Raw genomic sequence first — 23,668 nt, forward strand, 5'->3', positions numbered from 1 at the left:
TATGGTATGATATTATGAGACTAGCATAATATGATCTATGTCATTGGTATTTAGCCCTAATCTGAAACAAAAAGGCAAAAATGCCTCAGGGAGAGATACTGGTCTTTAACTTAAGGGACATACAAGATTTAAACATTTCATCCAGTTTTGTTTGTATTTTTCCTGTTAGAAAAATAAAGATAACCACTTTGGCCTAGTATAAAGAAAACATAAGTATGTCTTAAGGACAGTTGCATCAAATATTTTGAATGACATGATTCTGGGATCTTAAAAGTGTGTGTGTGTGTGTGTGTGTGTGTGTGTACTTAAGACCCCCTTCTAGAATACTGTATCAGAAGGGTTGAGAAGCTAAAGGAAATAAATTGACAATTGACAATCCTAAAAAAAATTAAAAGGAGGGGGTAAGAATTGAAGACTGGATTTTGGGTAACATGAGAAGATATTTTTTACTGCTCAAAATTTATTAGGATCTACTACTTCTTTGACAGAAACTATAAATAAAGTTGCTTTGTAAATTGTTTATTCTCTTTGTGTAGGTTAACACTGAAATTTTAAATAGTTGTATAAGTATAGATTAGAAAAGGTTTACAAAAATAAAAATACAAACATATTATTTCCCAGAAAGAAAGAAATATTTTTATACAGCAGCAATTCTTTTTTTCCAGTGTATTCTACCTAATACAGTAAATGTCGAATAAATGAAGTTTCATTTTTTTAAATATCAGCTATTTATTTTTACTAACATTAGAACAGATGGCAGTTTTAGTAATAGCAGAATTATGATGGCAATTTCTGTTTTCAAATGAATCTTTCAGTAGTAAAATAAAAAAAAAAAAAAAATTCAGACTCAGGGCCTGGATGGATCAGGTAAAAACGCTACAGGTTTAGAACTTAACCACTGCTATTAAAGGTGCTTTTAATTCTGATTCTGATGTAGAGCTTTCATATAGTTACAGAGCTTCCGGTGGAATTAGGTCCATGCTATCTATACCCTGCTAATGAGTCCTACTTTGCCTAAGTCGTGTTTATAGTGTGCGAAAATCTTTTTCTTTTAAAGATTTTCCAACGGTAGTGTCTGCTGTGCTGTGTGAGAAATGAAAATCTTTAACAAAATAAAAAAAAAAAATCAAGTTTGGTACCTGCTTAAGTGGTTGTTCCACATTATGTTGACACCTCAAACTTAACTCTTCCGTTGAGCACACTTCTCTGACTTTCCTGTTGGTCCTTGGGTAAGATGCATGTAACACAACACAGAGATACAAGTAATATACTTGCTGATTTATTTGAGGATTTCCCTCAATTAATGCTGTGTGGAATTATAATAATCCAACTTGATGATGTTTGTATTGACATTTGGATGAGTATGACTGATAAATCCCACTTGCTTCCTCTCCAAGATCACTGCTGAGCATTCTTTTAATTCACTGGTGTGATAACATTTACAGAGTCAGGGTTATCTGAAATAAGGATAAAGGTAAAAGATTGAGACTCTAAAGTTCAACTATGAAATTTAGATTTAGAGAGAATATTAATTTGGGGGTCGTTTAAGATAATTTTGCCTTTTACCAGTAAGAAAATTGAGGTGGGGCAGATAGAGCCAATAAGTGATGGTGTTAGGATAACTGTGAGTGAATATCACCGAACACACACATCCCACCCGCCACTAATCCAGGGCTCTGTCAGCCACGCTGAATCCAAGCATGAAGAGATAAGACAGAAATATGCTTTCCAATCTTAAGTCATCTGAAATTTACTTAAAACAAGCATAAACTAATAAGCTACACTGCCTTAGGTCTGCTACTTTCATTCTTATCCATCAATAACACTTCACACATAGTAAATGCTTGATAAATATTTGTTGAAATGAATTAAATTTATTCAAGGATAAATATAGTGTAACACATCTTTCTAAGGCTTCACCACCTTAATATCAACTCATGAATTTTACTAGCTCTGAGGTTCTACCTATTCAGTAGCAGTATCTGCCCTTTACTGAAGACTGTTAATTCTGAAATACCCCAAAGCTAGTGGTCTCCCATGTGCAAAAAAAAAAAAAAAAAAAAAATCACCTTTTGCTGTTTTGCTCTGAGGCCAGGAGCCCCATTTATATCTCTGTTGACTGTACCTGTTATTTGAATATTGTTCCACAGGACAATGACATACGGCAAGAGTGGCTGCCCTGCCCTATCAAATGCCCAAGATGTTCTACAATAAGGGATGGAAATGGGGAAAAAGACTTTCTCCTCGCATTTCCATAATTCTCCTCTTCTGGGGGCCGGTAGCTCGCCTGCTAGGTCCTACAGATTGGAAAGTGGAGGAGCCAATCTTTAAAGGTAGTCTGGCTCTGGTACCTGGGTGACTCAGTCGTTAAGCATCTGCCTTCGGCTCAGGTCATGGTCCCGGGGTCCTGGGATCGAGCCCCGCATTGGACTCCCTGCTCAGCGGGAAGCCTGCTTCTCCCTCTCCCACTCCCTCTGCTTGTGTTCCCTCTTTCACTTTGTCTCTCTCTGTCAAATAAATAAATAAAATCTTTAAAAAAATTAAAAAAAAATAAGTAAAGTATATGATATTAGGGGCACCTGGGTGGCTCAGTTGGTTAAGCGTCTGCCTTCGGCCCAGGTCATGATCCCAGGGTCCTGGGATCGAGCCCCACATCGGGCTCCCTGCTTGGCAGGAAGCCTGCTTCTCCCTCTCCCACTCCCCTCTGCTTGTGTTCCCTCTCTCCCTGTGTCTCTCTCTGTCAAATAAATAAATAAATCTTAAAAAAAAAAAAAAAAGATTATCCAAAGGAAGTCACAAGGCTCAGTCCAAAGTTATCAGGGTAAGGACGGCTATCTCCCCTACCCTATGGGGAAGCACCACTGCAGAGTTATGATACAAAAGGTTTGGATGTAATCCTATTACAGGGAGGGGGTGAAAAAATGGAACAATAATTCATATTACTGCAATTGGGAATAATGGCAATGACAACGGTGATAGTGATGATGATGATAATATGAGCAGATTTTCTTTTTTCCTTAATTTTTAATATTAAGCTATATTCACCCTGAGATTTTATCCTTAATGTTAAAAGTCTAATAAGTCAGACTTACAGAATTATTTTCTTTTTCTTCCCAGGAACAATTAAAGAGCATTTTGGGGGAAAAAATTTCTTCTAAGTGAAGAGAGAAGGGCATAGAGATACTGTGTCAAAGAGGACACAGGACTTTGAGATGTTCTTTGAAAGTGTGTCCCCCAGTCAACATCTTGCCTAGCTCCCATGATCTTATACTTGAGTATTGGAAGGAAAGAACTGTGATCCCAAATGTGTAATTTTAGAAGAGACTCTAAAAATTTGTTTTAAAATATGGGCTGCAGTATTTTGTTGGTTTGATAACAAGGATATGTCACACCTTGAATGAAGATTTCTTCCTCCCACTTTGCGGGTGCTCCCGAAACCCAGCAGTCTGAGAATGAAGTAGAAACCAGAAGCATGTGAGCCAGAAGGAGGAGAGGACATTGTGGCTCAACAAGCAGGGGCATGAGCAGGAAATCCCATTTTGAGGTGTGATGCCTTCATGAGACGAATAGCGGAGGCAGGAAAGAGGTAGTCTCCCTGGTATTGTGACAGAACTGGTTCTAGGACATTCGCAGACATAGTAGCTGAGAAGAAAATTCAGAGGAGGAATTTTCCTGCTACTGCAGGCTCTTTTCTTCCAAGCCAGTGTTTTGGGAGGGATTGCAGCTTATGTTGTTGTTGCTATTATTAAGTACCGTTACTTTTCATATATTAGTGTTTTACCTTCAATGTTGTATGGGAAGAGTGAACTCTGACAAATCTTTTGTTCATGAAAGGAATATGGTTACCCAGTGAAATTCCCTTTGCTTAGGTGAAAATAAAACAAAATTGGTTCTATCTTAGGGAAACAAGGATGAATGATAGCTTATCAGATCAATGAAAAATTGTTGCCGTTGGATAAGAATACGCCCAGTGGACAAAAATTTGCTTGGCACTTCTAAGTTTTTATGTTTCATAATATGTTACACAAGGGCTAGAATTTATTTATTGCTATCAAGTTAGAAGAAAATAAAAGTTACCCCATCAGTACCATAGAATTGTATTCCAATACTTTTTATCACCTGAGGGACATTCCACAGGCTGTGAAATTCTCAATAAAATTGTAAACCTCATTGAATTGTCTCACACTGAGTTGAATATCAATAAAACAACAATTTCATTGACAAGTACTGGCCAGCAAAAATGGGAATCACATTGATTTACATTATCATAGTTTCATATCTTTTAGCAGACATTGTCCCTTAGGTTTAGCCCTCAAATAACTTTCTTCTATCTTTCAACTTACCCTTTCTGTGGGACTTTCTTTCTTGGGAATCTCATCTATTCTCATGCTGTAAGCATCAATGAATCCTGAAATTGTATTTCTAGACCTGCATTTCAGTCTCCTTGATGATCTACCTTGGAAAACCCTACAAAGAACTGAGACTGGGCAGGTTAAAAAACAAATCCATTCATTTCCTCTCCTCAGTGTTTTCCACAATGTGCTATTCCTCTGGACTTTCTCATTTCTGTAAATAAATCTAGTGTATTAAGGCCAGAGCTATTATCCTTCTCCCATTTTCTTTATATTTAATCAATTCAAATTCTATGTCTACCATGTGTCAATATTTTATCCCCACATTTCCATTTTAAGTCCATTTCCTCTACTGTAGAGCCTCCTAATTCCCGAATTCTTTGAAAAATTCTTCCAAATGCAATTTTCAGGTTTACTTCTTTTGCCTTCTTTATTCATCCATAATAACCCACTGTTGATTAATCTCCTTAAGATGCAGTCCTTCTGCTACTTCAAACTTTTATCTCTGGGTTTCACTTCAAATGCCATTAACGCCATTATGATTTTTTTTTCTGGTGTCATAAACATATACAGTCTCTTGGTTATGTGAATTTTCTTGTAAATATTGCCCCTCAAATACTGTCATCAATGATTAATCCTTTTTAAAATGTGATCAGTTTTGTGTTTGTTCTCCTACTTTTGCCCACCAGGCAAAAAAAGTGTCTCCTACTGCTGAGAATGATGATTTACTCACCTTTCTAACCCAGGCTGTAATTTGTACATAAAAGATGAACAGGAAATGCTACTAAATTTAATCAGCAACTTGACTCAGGCCCTGTGAATTCGCAGTTTATTTTGTAGCAAAAACAAATATCATAATTTTTTTCCAATGGTCATGCTGTTGAAGAATTTAATCTAGAGTCACATCAATACCCAAGAACACAAATGCTCACAAATACCTATTGTTATTCTTTTGCTTTGATTTATTAGAAAGCATTTCCACCGCCCAACCTGAGGAAGACATTAATGTCCTCTGTTTGACACAGGGGCCTGTTAAAAATATTGGAGGTTGTTCTCACCCGCTGAAGCACTGGAATATTGGATCAGAAGTTCTTGCCATTGACACACTGGTGTGAGTGCCTTCCACAGAGCAGATGTTACATATCTTTCCGGTGAATTAATCTGGATGCCTATTGATATTGAAAATGGTGTATTTCTGGTAAAATTAACTGAGACATTTCAGCTTGTCTTAAAATTCAGTAAAACCTTGATTTGCAGTTAAAAACAGAGAGAGATGTAATTTATATGCTCAGTAATTCTTTAAGTATCCTCTGCATTTACTGATTTCTACTTCTCTTTATGACCAAGTCTAAACCAACTTGTACTGTTTCTCCGATGATAGTTAGATTTGAACATGTGTTGGATCTTGCAAGCTTATCTGCTGTGAAAATAAATATAAGTATGGTTCATTTGAGATGATCGCTTATATTTTCTTGACTGTTTGGGGGGTTACATGTTCCTAATAGTACATGCTCTCCCTTAGCTTCTGTTTCATGAATTGACATTAAATAAACCATGAAACCCTGGTGGTAAAATAGACAATTCAACAATTAAAGAGACAGAAAATGAAGATAGTATACTTACTTTAACACTGCCTCCATTATTCTAAACCTCTTAACAGCAGTAATAAAATATTTTAGCAAGAGTTACCAGATGCAGTAGGAATTTAATTTTCTTCTTGGAAAGGCGAACTTGTTCATAACTCACCAGAGAAGACTGGGCTTGTAAGTTATTCAGTTCTTCTTATTGTGATAAAATTGGGGCACAGAGTAATCTATTTTTTTTTTTCAATGTGGTGGATACACATAAAGCTAAATACTTGAAGTAAAAATTAATATGTGTGAGTTATAAATTGTTACTTTGGGAAATATAAAGTCTTGGTGGTTTCAATATTACAGATCTGAGTATCTTTCTCTGCACTCTCATCACGTAAAAGGTTTTGCTGATGGTTTTGTGTAAGTGAGCAGTGTGTGGACAGGTATGCTGGAGAAGAGGAAGCAGCTTTTATCTGTGCTGCAGTCACACTCCACCCCCCTTACATGTGGGATGGGCTTTTCAGGGAATCACCCTACATCTTTGCTTTACTGACTGTGGAAGCCCCGCTAGCTGTCTGTTGCAGGGAATTTAGAAGGTATGGACCACATTGTCCTTAAAGAACTGTTTTGGCCTAATTTTGTCCAATTTCAGTCACAGACCTGCAGCAGATATTTGAGAAACATGGTTTCCTTATAGCCATTTCCATTGACTCAAGTTTAGTGTGAGCGGTGCTGCTGTACATGCAGAGTTTAATTATGGTTTTTTTTTTTAATGCTTTTTTTCTTACTATTACAGGAATTCACGAATTTGGAACCCTCAGAAATTTTTACAAATACATAGAAGGAAACATTTCTCATCTCAATGATAACACTGCAATGTGTTCTATTTTATTCCTTTTATTATGTATATGCATACATATATGTATCTGGTCACATATGTATGCATTTGAATCTTACATTTTTGTGTTACATCATTATTGGAAATGGTTGCATCACAGTCCAATGAGAGATACACCCTAATTCATCTATGCAGTCCCTATTATGAAACATTGATTTTTTTTTTGTTTTTATTATCATAAGTTCTATTGTAATGAATTAACTTCTAAAGAAAATTAGTTTTTGGCGCCTGGGTGGCTCAGTTGGTTAAGCAACTGCCTTCGGCTCAGGTCATGGTCCTGGAGTCCCGGGATCGAGTCCCGCATCGGGCTCCCTGCTCCGCGGGGAGTCTGCTTCTCCCTCTGACCCTCCCCCCTCTCATGCGCTCTGTCTCTCATTCTCTCTCTCTCAAATAAATAAATAAAATCTTTAAAAAAAATAAAAATAAAAATAAAAAAAATAAAGAAAATTAGTTTTATACAAACTGGTGAACTGTTTTCTTTCAAAGTTCACCTTATTCTACTTAGCTTACTTTTCATAGCAAAGACAGTCCTTTTTAATTAAAAGTATACAAAAATATTCCTTATGATATATGTTACTTACAAATAAAGCTCCTTGTTCTTTCAAAACCATAGCTCCTTTTCTCTCATTTCTCGGTCCTCTTTCTCTGGCTGCATTTTTCTGACTCTGTTAATACCATCTGTCTAAATCTTCTTTCTAGGTCTCTGTAACTCTGACCTATCTAGGTTGACTTCCTAAGTCTATGACTGATTTTTGTTCTCCTCTCTTCACACTGAGCAATTCCCAGGATGTGGCGCTCAGTCTTCTCTCTGGCGTTTCTTCACTTGAGGAACTCATTCATTCTGAAGACTTCAGTAATCAATGCCATGTGAATTGAGCCTATTTTTGTTTGTATTATATCTTAGCTCTTACTAATGGGATAGACCCTTGAACCACAGAATATACTATATGATTTTCCCTTACTCTACATACTTCATACAATATTATTAGCACTGCTACTACTGTTAATGGCAATGCTCACTGGCCACTGCATATGCCAAGTGTTGCGCAGAGTACTTTTTTATATTCATCTAAACTGACCTTCACAAAAATTCTCTGAGATATGTATTGTTATTCTTATTTCACAAGTAAATATGTGAGTTCCAGGATGTTAAGTATTTTACCACAATCTATATGATCCTAAAGAACAGATATAACCTATTATAACATCCAGTCTCATTGTAAACCATACATTGCACACAGATCATTACCATATTGACAAATAGCTCTTTTGTAAGTCAATTGCTTTTTTTTCTTAATAACTAATTCAAGATTCAATATAGAAGTTAACCATGGAGTTCAACAATGGTTCTGATGAAGCAGAAGAGCTAGGTTCTCATCTCACGGAGTCGAAGAATGAATCTTGCAGACAAAGGAGAGTGAGTAAAGTGATAGAATTTTATTAAGTGAAGATACAGAAAAGGCTCTCAAGAGTGACAGGGGTCCCGACAGGGTAGCCAACATGGGCCTCCACTGACAGTCTTTTATTTAGAACTGACCAGGGAGCTTGTGACCTTAACTTTCTTGTGATGTCTTGGCTTGAGTAAGGACTGGTGAGAACATCTTCAGTGGCTTACTTCTTCTTAGGGTCTGGTTATTCTTTGTTGGTCACAGGTGACTGTCATAACAGAGGACACCCACCCCACATGTCTAGGGCAGGGTGGCCTGTGTGTTCCCTTATCTCTGGTTTCCCCACACCTCCACATTTTTGGCATTTCTGTGAGCCTGATTCTGTAGCCCCCTACCTATCTCTCCCTACCTAGCCCCACCTGTCCCTTTCTCACTGAGAGAAAGCAATTCAGAATTTGAACCTGAAATGTGAGGTTATAGATTGTTCCCTTGCTAAACCTGTATAGTTTTTAATCCCTAATCTGAGTGCAATTTGCAAACCATGTTTCCATTATCCCATTCTATTCTTTCTTGCCCTCCTCAGCCAGTGGGGCCTGGATAATGGATGTAGGGTTGGGCATAAAGGAATTTGTTGATGAGTAAACAACACAGCCACAGATCTGCAGACATGTAGGACAGGGGGGCTAAGCATTATTGCCAATATGAATCCATTCCAGGGAACATTTTCTGCCTTGGTCCGTGTAGCTCTTCATTCACCTCCTTCGTTTACTTCTTATGGCTTCAGGATGTCTTTCTCTTTCTTCTTTCACTTCTGTTGTTACTTTTTACTAGAATATCTCTCTTGAATAATGTGGCCTCACAGTTATTCTCCTCATTGAGAAAGAACTCCATGACTTTTTTGAAGTTTTTCTTCTAGTCTGGTTTCCTTTCCTGTCAGCAACAAAGAAACAACACAAGTTTAATTGAAAAAAAAAAGAAAAAGAAAGAAAGAAAAGAAAAGACTGTGGCCAAATGTCTCCTGTGGGAGTGAAGAAGTCCTAGGTCTACAGTCCCAGGGCAGTGTGCTCTCATTTATGAGAGCATGGACTCCTCGAGTGCAGACCTGAATTTTAGTCCCACTCCTTTTTGTCACTTGGCCAAGGGGTTTCTCCTTTCAGAGACTCAATTCCCTCGTGTTTAAAAGGAGAAAGCTGTGAAATTCAGCTCTATTTCATAGCATGGTCTACAATCAATGCCTTCTTTGTTTTGTAGCAGTGGGCAGAAAGGGAAAGGGGAAAAGGAAGCCCGGATGGTGAGTGAACGGCCACTCCTCCCAACTCAGCCAGCCTGTGGGGCCCTCAGGAACCTGTGCAGGGTGGGTAACTGCTTCCTGTTGCCGTCAATAAATACAGGCAGTTTGATTGATTTCAAGTTTATTACCCACTGATAATTATTGCATTTTATAGTAAAAAGTATATTAAAACTGTCATTAACCTTGTCAAATTGCTAAATTTGAAAAATACTAGTACAATTTTCACTTCAAAAATCAGGTTATTTCCTTGATCCTTCCCCACATTCTTTCTCTTCATTGCTGGTTGCTGAACTGCATATTACCTTTTTAATTCTGTACCTTTGTTTCCTAGCCTACCCTCATTTGCATTTCTAAAATCAGATGTTCCTTTCATATAACACAGTATCCTAATTAAAATATTAAAAGATGCTTTTTGAATGAAAAGAATTTACATTGCCATAAAAAATTCTGAGTGATGCAGAATGCTTCCTTTTTATAATTCAATGACACTTTCTCTCTGAATTATTTTGAGTTATGAAGTTAACCCTGTCAAGCCTTTAGGATGGATTAAAAGTATAGAAGAGGAATAGGCTGCAAAAGGGAGTGTGGCAGAAAAGAAAATGTTGGATTCATAGTAAAATTTTGGGGAAAAAATTTAATGTACTTATTTTCTAATTAACTTTAGCTAAGGGATTTTATTTTCTTGATTGGTTGATTGATTTGTTCATTTGGCCTTCACATGCAGAATGGAGCTAATCACATTTCTTAGCTCACAGCTTATTGTTCTCCTCAGTCTGAGGAAATCATATGCTTGCTTCATTTTACTTTTCCTTCTTCCCCTGATTTCCATTCTCACCCTACTCACGCTTGCTTATATGTTTGAAGTACACCCTTAAAAGCTTCCTTTAAATATCTACGTGTTTATCTGTATTTTAACATAAGTGATGCATTATTCTGTTTCCTACTCTCCTAACTCAACACTATGATTTTGAGGTCTGAATATTATTACCGAATATGCCTCTAGTTTGTTGCTTTTTAGCAACATTCAGGTCATTGTTCTCTTCGTTACTTTATGGATGGACATCGGAGTTATCTTCTACTTCCTTCACCCTCCTACAACACCAGGATAAATGATGTGGGAAACAAAAACAGAAGAAATATTATTAAATTTCTTTACTACTTGCAGCCCATTGACAAGTCCTTGAGGTGGGCAGAGTGACATTCCCCTAGGGACTCAACTGCCTGGATGTTGACACTTTGCTAAGGACAAAAGGCGATCTTAGCCAAACCCCCAGGATCCTGTAAGTCTACTTTAACATAAAAAAATTCCTTTGGAAAATTCCTTTATCTCTACCTCCCCCCACCCAAGATACATGTTGGCAATCATTACCCAAGCATATGACCCACCGATACATATCTGAAGGGTCTCATGACCAAGGTTTTATTAGACAGTAATCAATGACCTTTTCTGAACAATAGCTAGCCCCATCAGGGTCCTGGAAACCTTGCTTCCAAAATTCCTTAGAGACTTACGCTATCCCTAACCCCTCCCAACTTGAAAGTATATAATGGACCACTCCTCACGACCCAGTGCAACTCTTTCTGCCCACGGGTCCTGTCCCCATGCTTTAATAACATCACTTTTTTGCACCAAAGACGTCTCAGGAATTCTTTCTTGGCCATTGGCTTCGAACCCTAACATCTTTCCTACATCAATAAATATCTAGCATAACCCTGTGTGAACGTTAGAGTTCAAGCACTGGATCACAGGGTCTACACCCCTTTAAGGTTTCCAAAACCTTCACTATAGCCTCACAGAATGGCTGAACCAGTTTAGGTGCTCTAGAATTCTTATATTGCCCACTTTTCAGAAGCATGTGTTGTCATTCTCCTCTTTCATTTTTGTATTCTGATGGGAATAAATGATAACTCATCAATTGAATTCCCAGTTCCAAGTACAGTTCTGGAGGAGACTGCACAGTTGGAATCTGAACTCTACCACTCACAAATTGTGTGACTTCAGGCGAGTTTCTTAATCTGTTTGTCTTTCAGATCTTCTTTGGCGAAGGAGAAACAACACTAGCACAGAACTCTTATTGGTGCTGTGAAAATTATATGAGGAAAGATACATAACGGCACTTAAAAGCCAAATTTAAGTGTCACGGTCATTATCAGTTTATTCATCAAATGTAAACTCCATGAAGGCATTTCTGTTTATTTTCTGTTTTGATCCCAGTGCCTAAAATAGTGTTTTTACATGGTGAAGTACATTGATGATGTTGAATTTTTATTGAATTCCTGAAAAATACTGAACTTAACAATATTGTGTCATTTTTAATGTATTAAGGGATTCAGTTTTCTGATTTTTTTTTTTTTTTCTGTACTACAGTGGTACAAATCTAGAAAATAATCCGCCAAAGGCTATCTGGCAAAAAGAGAAAAACATAAATTAAAAATCCTCCATCCCACCCTCTCATGGCAATCTGCCCTCGCCTGCCTGAGGACACTTGGTCACAAGCCTCCCCTAGGGACTTTTCCTAGACTTTAGCATTTTCAGAGCTTGATTCCTAATTCTATAACAGTCCTAGTGCTGAGCTGGGGGAGGGTGTCAGAAGCCCCCGTCAATTTTCCCCTCTTTATTAACTTAATCAAATTTGCAGATGATCAAATGCTGAGAGGAATTACCAATTCATTCAATGAAAGAATTACAATTCAAAAAACATGTTGACTCAAATGAAACAGTCAAAATTCAATTTAATGTAAATTAAAATGTAAGGTATTATATTTACAATCAACATTTCTATTGTCAACTGATGGAATATGCAAGAATTAAAGGAACCTTATATTAAATTATTGGGAGTAGTTGATCAATTTGCCTATTGTGAGATAATGCAACGTGACTTCTGAAAAAATCTTTGGGGGATGTCTGCTTCTGGTAGACTAGATATTTTGATAAAACTTCCTATATCAGAAAACCACTTTCAAAATAAAAGTCTTTTGACAATGACATGCCTGTATAACATAGGTCTCCATGGGCCCTGCAAATTCAAATTCTTCTTCCTTCTTTTCCTCCTTATCGTTATCATCTGAGATCTGTGTCTGAGTTGAAACAGAGTGGTAAGATGTGTGAAGAAATGGAGTTATCTTGGGAATAGATGCCAAAAGTAGTTCTGCATTTGAGCATTGGTCCTCAGGCCAGGGCAAGGTTTTTGAGCTGAGTTTGAAGCATCCCTTATTGATCAAGACCCTTAAATGGGATTGAAGACTTCCAGCACAGAGGCAACTTTTGTCTTCTAGAAGGTAAAAATCTTGTCTAGAAGAAAGCATTGCCAATTAAGTTCATAAGATCCTTAAAATTGAGATTAATAAATGAACGTATAGAGATGACTAAGCATGCAAGAAGGGAAGTCACCACAAGTATATGTCAGCAGAAACAATTAATATGGTTATATTCCCCCCTCCCCGCATTCCAGGCTACAGATATTGGAACTTTCAGGTACAGGCTACAGAATAGTTATGAATAAAATGTTTTTTTTTTAAATGGATGAAGTAAGACATACAAATAAGTGACAAGTGACTATTAAGGATGACTAGGCATATTGAAATAGAAACAAATAGAAGTTCCAGAAATAAAAATATGATTGCTAGAAATAAAAACTTGGTGTACAGATTTACAGAGATCCTATATACCTGAGTAGAGAATAGTTTGAATATGTATATATTATATATACATATATACATATTCTATATGTATTCTCTCTATATATTCTCTCTCTATATATATTCTCTATATATTTTCTCTCTATATAAATTCTCTCTATATATATATTCTTTCTCTGCAACGATCTCATTCCTAGGTATTTATCCAGTGGCTTTGAAAACTTCTATCCACACATAAACGAATTAATGCTTATAGCAATTTTATGTGTAATTGTCCAAAACTGGAAGCAACCAAGATGTCCTTCAATAGGTTGAATGGAAAAGCAAAATGTATATATCCATACAAGGGGATATCATTCAGCAATAAAAAAGATGAGCTATCAAGCCACAAAAAGATGTGGAAGGATGTTAAAAGCCTATTGTTAATTAAAAAAAAAAAACAGTCTGAAAAGACTACATACAGTATGATTACAACTACATGACATTCTGGTAAGATGAAAATTAGAGTAAAAAGATCAGTGGTTGGTAGGGTTTTGGGGAGAGTGTAGGATTAATAGGTGAAGCAAAGGGGATTTTTAGGGTAGTTAAGCTATTCTGTATGACATTCTAATGGTAAATACATGACATTCATTTATCAAACACATAGAACTGTACACATCAAGAATAAACCTTAATGTAAACTATGAACTGTAGTTAATAATAATGTAACAATATCAGTTCATTAATTGTAACAAATGTACCACACTAATATAGGGTGTTAGTAATAGGGGAAGCTGTGGTTGGTGCAAGGGGCATATGGGAATTCTCTGTATTAGCTACCCAATTTATAAATCTAAAACTGTACTAAAAAGTCTGTTAATTTAAAATATGTGTTATGCCATATAAAAATAATAATTTTTAACTAATTCTGACCTGTGAAAACAGCATTTTCATATGATTCAAATGTATATTATCCACACAAAATACTTGTTTTAGGTACTGGTTTATTATTTGAATTTAGACCTAAAGTTCTGAAGTATTGTTGAATTTGATTATTGTATTTACCCAAATCAATACTCAAAAATTGGAAATAAATTTTATGATCTGTGTTATCTAATTACATATATATATCACATGATTTCCAGATATTCATTAATATTAATGTGGTATTTGCACAACAAAGAAGAATTAAGATTAGATACAAGATTTTCTGAAATTAATAAAATATAGATATTTATCTTGTTAATAATTTTTGGTAATTTAAAAATCCCATTAATTTTTACTATGATGGTGGCTCTTGTTTTACCGGATGTGTTTGACTTCTCTATGATGATGAGGTAACAACCCAACAGAGAGTGCTGAGTAAGTGTGGTTTCCTCTTTTCTTGTTTTTCCCATCACTTGTTTTTGGAGCATTTTCTTCCTAATTTTAGTTTGGGGATACTGTTCTGACTTCAGGATTCACTTTAGCCATTCATTTCCCACTGCTGTTTCTTAATAAGGAAAGTGCAATGTAGGAAGCATCTTTCAGGTATCCATAAAGGGCCAAACAAAAAGGTGAAATCTCTATATTATATAAAGGGCATGACCACAGCTTAAGTGAATTGCATGCACCACAAGGAGTTCACTCATTTCCCAGTCTCAGAGATGATTCCCCTGCTTTAAAGGCAGATAAAGCAACATTTTTGAAGAGATAAAATAACGCATTCATTTTTTTAGCATGATTTCATGATTTTAAAGCACATAAAATTATATTGTGGTGAAGTTTTTATCTAAATGTCTTTCATGGCTTTAGTAATGCCAAGGGGTACACAACTAGATTAAGCATCTTTTACATAATTATATACAATGAGCCTAAGTATACTCAACATCATTGTGATTGATTTTGCTGAATAAGCTTGTAACATCAGACTCATGATTATTTTGAAGTTAAAGGGTAAGTTTTTATCTGGCAAAAATTTTAATGTACATAAAAATGATATGTAAGCATTTATGTATATATGTATGTATTCTACCAGTCTTTAAAACTAAGTTACTCAATATCTACTATGTGGAAAATAGGGATTTACAACATTTTATAATTATACAATTCTCATTTGGAAAGTTATTGTTTTGTTTTTCAATTTGAATTGGAAATTATCTTTAAGATTTTTAAATACATTGAGCATTTGAGGAAAGTTTCAATATTCCAAAAATTTTATCAATAATATAAAAAGTTAATCAAGCACATTTCTATACCAAATATCGCAAATATAAATGAGAAAAAGAACTATTATTAAAGAAGTTATTTGCATAACAAATAAATACATAAAACTGGCAGATAACAATAATATTCTTCAGAGGAAAATGAAAAAGGGCAATGTGAATAGCAGATGCTAAAAGTGTTGAGAGAAAGACAGACAGATAGACAGAGGAAGACCAACTGTGAAGAGGGGCAGTAGACTTCTTGGTTTGACATCTAGGGGCTATTTTAATGTTGTTTTCTGGCTAAATCCCTTGTTGCACCCAGTCCTGCAGAATAAAATCAACAGACATGCAGGCACATTTTACCCAGTATCTAACAGCTCTACTGGAAATTCTTCCTGTGTAAATTCCACCATAAATATCATTGAGTATTGTCTTTGTATCTAAATTAACTTATATCCCTTTATTGTTATTGTGTTATTTCAATCTTTATTGTTCCCATTATAAAAGCTATGTTCACTAAGAAGAATTTGAAATCTACAAAAAATTTAAAAAAATAAATCAGAATCCTCTCTACCTGTGGTTGTTACTCCCCAACTCAATCACAATTAGATCACTTGACATCCCACCTATTTTTAAAAAATAATCCAAAGGCATTTATGAGTTTTTCGTCCTAGGGGCCTTCTTTGGGTTTTTGATTTAGACTCATTTCTATACAGGGGTTATTGAGGCTCCATGTAATTCCCCCTTCTAAGACTTAAAACATTTCGTGTTGAATATCTGTTTAATTGTCTGCATTCATTCAGCCTCCCACCCCTGCCCCCACCCTGAAGAGGTTGTAGACTAAAAAGCACAGACTCTTTCTGTCTTAGCCATCACTGTGTTCCTAGCAACTAATAAAGCACCACACACATAGTAGGGTTGATAAATATTCGTTTTATGTATGAGTAATGATCGTAAAAGTGTGTATCCTCCTTTTGCAATTAACATAATAGCATAAGTATTTCTCCATATTACAGTGTTTACTTTTAAGTATTTTTATGTGGTTCACCATCTGTTCATTGCATAAAAATCAATTTCAAGATTGTTGGACTCTTTGACTTATGTTTATCACCACTATAAACCAAGGTTCTCAGCAGTGCAATCTCCCTCATCAATTCTCACTGTATCTTATTTCCTCCTCACTTCTATAAATTGCAACTAAATCTTTGTTTTAAAAAAAAGACAGGAGCAAAGTCCTAATTCAAAGACTAATGAGCATGGCAAAGTTAATGAGAAAATCCTAGAACTTCTTCTGTGGTTCTTTAAGCCTGTTGGCTTATTTTGTAATTTAAAGACATCACAGTAAACACAAAAGAACCATCTTCCTTCTTTAAAGAAAAAAAAAAAAATATATATATATATATGGCCTCTGTCATTCTAGTTAACTTTAAGATTCCTTTTCTGGACTCTAATCACCACATTTCACATAAAAGCATTGAACAGGGCATGAAAAAATTTTCTTTTTTTAAAATTTGGTAAACTTATTATTTTAATATCTTGCTGATCATGTATTCACTCAGTAATACAATGAATATGTATTAATTGCATTGCAGTACAGCTTAGCACAGCAATCACTACGGTATTATGCAAGGTACCCAGTTTAGTGAGATGAGCAGCCACACAAGCTACAATTTATTACACACTTCAAAATTTACAAAATATCTACAAAGATATGTAAAGTATGTAAAGATAAGAGATCTTTCTTTTCTCTGTGTGGGTTTTCATTTTAGGGAATGGTATCTGGAAAGCTTCTGCATCAAGTAGCTGTGGTCTAAGACTTAGAAAAAATTTGCTTGATGAGTAGGGAGGATTTAAGATATTTTTAAAGTAATGTTTATAGCTAAAATATCTGGCATGAACATTATCCCGGCTTTTCTGACAGCAATACAAAATATTCAAGCAAGCTCATTTTGTGTAGCAGACAGGGGAGAATCTGAATTGACAATTAGAAATCTTTATTCCTAAAATATAAAAAGTTATCAGTGTGAAAATCTATCAAGTGTCCAAATCTCTGTAAGTATTGCTTCCTGACTCGTTATCAAAAATCTCCCCGGAAGCTTAATAAATTGCCAAAACACATTCAATTACATATCAGAAAAGGACTTCTGTACCTCTTGGAGAAGAAGACTATAGCTTGGATCATCATCACTGTCTGTGAAAACATGAATCAGTTTAAAGTATGTTTTTTTGTACTGGAATGATATCTCTTTCAGTTGGGAGTTCTGGGTCTTTTATGCAAATATTGTTACCTGAGTATATCTGAAATTTTCTTTTAGAATCATCTTCAAAGTAAGGACAGATCAAAGTGCAGGGTCCTAGATCAAAACAAGCAATGCCTTTGTAAAAACTCCTATTTTTGTTTTAGTTCAAAGCAAGTTAATAAATGTTCTCTCCTCATCTCTCTGTTAATGATAGTAACATCATTATAGGGAAGCAAAATTTAACACTGGCTTTCTCATAGGTTCAGCCTGAAGAGCAAGAGGGCCTTGTAAAAAAATAGAAAAGTAGGAGACTGTACTGTTTCTTACACTGAAGGAAATAACAAATTCTAGTGCTGTAAACAGGAATTAAAGGGACACAATAGAAATATGTCTGAGGCCTCTCTGCATACCTCCGTCTCAGCGCCTATCACACACCGAGCACTGTGATGAGATGCTTGTACTTTGTTTTCTTCACTGTGTCATAAACCTCTGGAGAAGGAAAACAACATCTTATTTATCCTTGTTTCATTAACACCTAGAACAAATATTTGCATCATAATAGCTCTGCATTTAAAGAACTGAAATAGGGGCGCCTGGGTGCCTCTGGGATTGAGGCTCGCACTGGACTCCGTGCTGGCTGGAGTCTGCTTGAGAGGCTCTCTCTCCCTCTCTCTCTGCCCCTCATCCCCCTGCTCACGTGCTCTCTCAGAAAGAAAGAAAGAAAAAGAAAGAAAGAAAGAAAGAAAGAAAGAAAGAAAGAAAGAAAGAACTAAAACAATGTTTTTAAAAAGACCTTTTGATAATGGAGTGTTTTTGAATAACTATGTCATAGACAAGATAGAACTTTGCCTCGTGATTAATTTTGTCATGTGTAAAACCTAAAAGGACTTGTAAATGGACTAATCAAATTAACATTTACTCGGGGGGATTTTTCCATCCATTTAAACAAGTGCACATATTTTACCTTAGAGTAAAAAAACAAAACAAAATTATACTATCACATAAAGATATAAAGCTTCCTTTAACTTTTAGTTGTTTTTTAAAAAACGCAGTCATGTGTCACTAAATGAGAAAATTCGTAAGTGGAAATTAGTCATTTATAAGAGTTTAAATGAATTACACAAAGCTCTAAATAAAACAGATGACCTCATATTAACATGCATTCTATTTTTACATTATTTGTCAAGATTTTAAACAAAATATCTGGATTACTGATATTTCATATGTACTAAAATGAGCCCTTAGATTTGCTGTATAAAAATCTTCTATACAGTCATGACAACATCAACATGTAATAAGAAAGATTATAGCAGGAAATAAGCCAAATATATTATACATGGATATGCTTTGAAAGATATTCTACAGACTTGTGATACAGTTTTAAAAAAATGATATTTCACAGAACATTGTCTCATGAGAAGTACCTTGTAAATAAAAAGTTAAACAAAAGGAAACAACAAACTAACAATGATTAAATAAGTGTGGGATGTGCTGAGAAAACAAAGCTTAAAAGTTTTATCACAGTACAGTACAAAATCTTAGAACACGCTAAGGTCAGTTTTGAATTTCTGTGTGGATGCTATAGTGAGCTGCATTTTGTAGAGGTGTGTGGATATGCAGGCAGCTGGCCTTTTTGAGAGGAACACATTGGCCTTTCCCAAAACAAATGTTCTGTGGCACACACTTTATACTTCTTTAAAGCAGTATTCTGTCTTTGAAATGATGACATAATTGAATTGTTTGGAGAGCTTGACTTTGGCATATGAACACATAGTTTTCCGTCAACACCTCTCATTTATTTGTTCATGAAAATAATGAACATGGAAAAAGTTTTTCAAGAAGTTTGGTTGTAAAACGAAATGAAGAGATAGTTTGTTAGAAGAAGAAAACTATATCTTGAAGGAAATTGAAATGGGAAGGACGTTGTTGTGAGTGAGCGGTAGGAAGAGGAGGACTTATTGAGTATTAATTCCTGAGGAGGTAGGAGAGGATGGACTTCCCAATACAGATGGGAGAAGTGGAATTGGGTAAGAAGAGAGACATGTGGTAATGTCACCTAAAAGAAGGAGGAGAGGGTAAGGACAGATAAATTCGTTTGCCACAGAAGCCTTCTGGTTCCTGTAAAATGGGATCCGTTGTAAATCATGAAGTTTCACTGGTGGAACTTTGGGGAAAGGAAGATGTGTGTGTGTGTACGTGTGTGTGTGCACACTTGTGTGTGTGTGTGTGCATGTGTGTGGGTATTAAAGTATTTCCAAGAAGTATAATTTAGTGGAAAGAACCTGGGCTTAGCCTCGTGAGATTAGATTCTATTCTGATCCTTCCACTGTGTTGTTAAACATTACTTACACAAGTGATCTATTCTCTTTGACCTTCAGTGTCTTCACCTTAGAAATAAGGGGAACCACCCAAATAAGTTATTTTAAGATTTAATGAGCATGTGCATTATCTGGAGGATCTTATCAAAGTGCTCTTCCTGATTCAGTCAACCTGGGATGGGGCCTGAAATTCTGTACTTCTAATCAGCTCCTGGGTAATGGGATGCTGCTGGTCTGTGCAACATACTTTGAATCGCAAAAGCCTAAATAATCTGATCACTAAGATTCTTGTACATTTATACGTAACTGTTATATACTAAGAGCAGACCACCTCTCAGACCACCATGCTCTAGATGTTTTCCTGTTGCTGTTTGGAGATTTTACCAATATATTTCACACTATGATGTAATAATAAATGCCCACATATTCATGATAGAGGTCAAATCTGTGTGCAGTTCAGGTCATTCTTAGATGAACACTATACTATAGTTGATGTAATATGTGAAAACATATAGGAACTACCTATTATAAAAATATTTACAAAAAAGATAAATATTTCTTATCCTTTTCCCTTCTTCTGTTTCCATCTCTGTCCTCTCTCTTCTCTTCTTCTCCACTCCCTTCTTTTTTTTTTTTTTTTTAGATGTCTAAGACCAGAACTCAGTGGTAAAACGGTAAAGTCACAAATAGTCATAACTTATTTTTTAACGTGTATAATCTGTGGGTAATCAAGAGGAGATGTAATACACATTGGTGTGGAGGATTGTGCATTGAAATTGTTACCTTCCTTACTTCCTTGTCAGAATTGAATATAAACTAGTCCTGGAAGCAGATTATTTGGTCTGAGTATATCACTGAATATCATTTCAAATCAAGTATTTTCAGGTAAATATTAAAAATATCAATTCCCCATAAATTAAATGCTGCTTAGATTCAGTTACTGTGTGTCGAAAACAAGAAAAATTTTTATTTGATTCCTAATGAGGAGAAAAGAATCATAGTTCCCCTATTATGAGTAAGTCCATACAAATGTAGAAGTAGAGGTCAGATGTCAGCTTGCTGCCGGATGTATACTTAATGTCTGTCACTATATCAGTCTTGACATCTTTTATATCTATGTCCACATATTGACATCCACATTAATATTACAGCCGTGTCTGCATCTCACAAGAGTTTCCTGAGGCCTCAAGAGCCTGAAGCCTCATGTTAACAGCAATAAGCAAAATGTACCCGGCCCCCGAATCTACCCACACAATATGGGAACTCAGCCTTCTGCAAAAATACCTCAATTATTTCTGCAATTTTTCATGGTTTCTCAACAGCATGTGTATAGTCTCTTCATGTTCTCCTGCTCAGGCTCTCTCTTCACTGGTTGTTCTCGGAACGGCTGGTTGACAACAGTATCTTTCCAATACTCTGACCATCAGCACTCTGCAGAGAAGGTCAGTGTCTAATCAAAAGAGTGGGTTCTTTGTGCCCCCAGAGCTGCAATGCCTCAACCAAGGAAAAGAAAATTACTGTTACTTAAGGAAATAACCAGTGTAAGACTGATACCAAAACTAAGTTATCAAAGTATATGAAATACTTACATTTTAATGGCATATACTCACTAATTAAAGCTGGTGTCCAAGTTTGTAGTACTGAGAATCAATTCCAAATTCAGAAATTCAAGAGAGATGAGGTAGAATGATATTACAAATCATAAAATCATAAAAAATATGAGTTTAGTAAGTGTTGGTAAAATAAAATACATTTATTATGCTCTCCAAAAGGAAAAGATCTTTAAGAGCGTTGGGTCCTTGTGAGGCTCTTAGGGAGAATGAAAATGTGTTTGTAAGATTTGTAGTTTGAGATTACTGGGGACTCTGAGGAGCAGGAGAGAATGTGGGCATATGGGATGGAGCAAAAGACCTTAGATGGTAAACAAGAACTTACTAAGTACCTGCTGTGAAGCATTAGTTGGAAAATTAGCTCTATTGGTTATGGCATAATGCTAATGAGCCCAACGTTGAGTGTTTCCCCTTGACTTTGGGGTCAGTTAGGTGTGCTTTTCAGTGGCATCTGATTACAAGAAACGCTTGGCAAGCTCTTTACATGCGCTGCTCAGGCTCAGGGCACAGAGCAAGCGTGGCAACTCTACCCATCATTTCTACTGGATGCACACACTCAAACCATATGCATTTTGGGGCCTATCACAGCAACACCGGGATATATATCTATGTATGTAGTCATGAATAAAAACAAAACTTCTCTTAATAGTTGTTTTATTTATATTTTTCTTTGATGTCAGTATTGGAGAATGCTGTGGTGAGGTTTCAATAAAGCATTTTGGTATGCATAAGAAGTCATATAAACGTTCATATACTTTAACTTAAGAATCTCCTGAAAATTTAGCTTGGAAAATAATTTGATAACTAAAAAAGATTACATATATAAATTTATTGTGTAGTTGTTTATGCCAGGCAAAAATTGAATGTGAGCTAAATGAAATGTCAAATTGTAGAAGAATGGCTTTTTCAGTTTTAGAACATTACCGTATAGAATGTTATGTATGAATAAAATAAAATATAATTATGGCAATTGAAGGACAATATAGGAAAAACTTATGAGGGAATGTTAGAAGAAAAAAGCAGCATAAAATGTTAAGTACATTATGAATACAACTTTTGAATATTTTAATATGAATACGACTATTTGAATACACACATACACACACAGAGAGAAACAAAAAAAAGTATAGGAATCTAGTTGAGAAAGAAAACAGTCGAGTTCAAGTGGTGGCAGGCAGTATAATTCCCTAGATTAGTGCTCAAATACGTAGGTGCCGCAGTCCGTCATTTTGAATTTTAGCTCCTGTTTACTAGCTATGTGACCACAGGTAATTGTTTCAACGTTCTGTACCTCAGTTTGCTCATCTGGAATCCTGGGATGATAAGGATCATTAATTCTGAGGAATTATTCTATTATTCTCATTCTAATAATAAGGATTATTAATCATTGACCTATGAGGTTATTCTAGCCTCATAAGAATGTTCGACTATAGGATGAGATGATTTATGCAGAAGCCCCGATCATATATGGGTGCTTAATATATATTTATCATTATCAGAGCAATGGATAGCAGTAATTATTATTTTGCCATTCATGATTTTGTATTTTTCCAGTTTTCACTTTTTAATTTTAATAATGATAGCAGCAAATATTTAAATGCTTCTCCTTTGTCAGGCAGGGGCCAAAAGCATGCACTTCAGAATCAGGCAGACCTGAGTTTGAAACCAGCTCTGTAATTGACTAGTTTATAGTTAATTACTCTGTAATTTGCTACTTTTGTAATGTAAATAGATCTAACAAACTTTCCAACAATTCCACAAGACAGTGAGGTATAAGATAAACCTCATATATCACAGTTGAGGAAACAGATTCGGAGAGCCGCATTGCCAACAAGAGACTGAGTCAAGATTTCAATTTCTGTTTGGGCTTAAAGACTATGTTCGTAACCAATTCAGTATACTGTGGCTATTCCTGACTATTTATAAATAATCATCGCTATAGCCACATCAATTTGAGGTAAAAATACTAGTAAAGGGAGGGTTGGAATTACAGCCTCCTTGAATCCTGGCCTATGGGTGGGAGGTTGCTGTCGGGGGCTGGGGGAGTGGAAACGCCTGGAGTTTTCCCAATCTCCATCCTCTGTTCATTCTCACTAGGGCCCCTGGATCCCAGGCTTCTGTGTCACGCACTTTTCCGGCTCTGCCCCAGGCACAGCTGCTGCAGAACTCGTCACCTCACCGTGCTCTCTCTTG

At 35.8% G+C, this 23,668-nt stretch overlaps 1 long non-coding RNA gene across 2 annotated transcripts in view; it reads left to right on the top strand.

Moving 5' to 3' along the window:
* The window catches only part of LOC116637454, a 198,970-nt gene extending 193,138 nt beyond the window's left edge, over window positions 1-5,832 (top strand). For both annotated transcript variants that reach the window (XR_004300478.1, XR_004300477.1), the window contains exon 11: window positions 3,118-5,832. This is a non-coding gene — a long non-coding RNA (uncharacterized LOC116637454). The remainder of the gene's footprint in view (window positions 1-3,117) is intronic.
* The last annotated feature ends 17,836 nt before the right edge of the window (window positions 5,833-23,668 follow it).

Source organism: Phoca vitulina, unplaced genomic scaffold (genome assembly GCF_004348235.1).
Source record: "Phoca vitulina isolate PV1807 unplaced genomic scaffold, GSC_HSeal_1.0 scaffold14, whole genome shotgun sequence".
Classification (NCBI taxonomy): domain Eukaryota; kingdom Metazoa; phylum Chordata; class Mammalia; order Carnivora; family Phocidae; genus Phoca; species Phoca vitulina.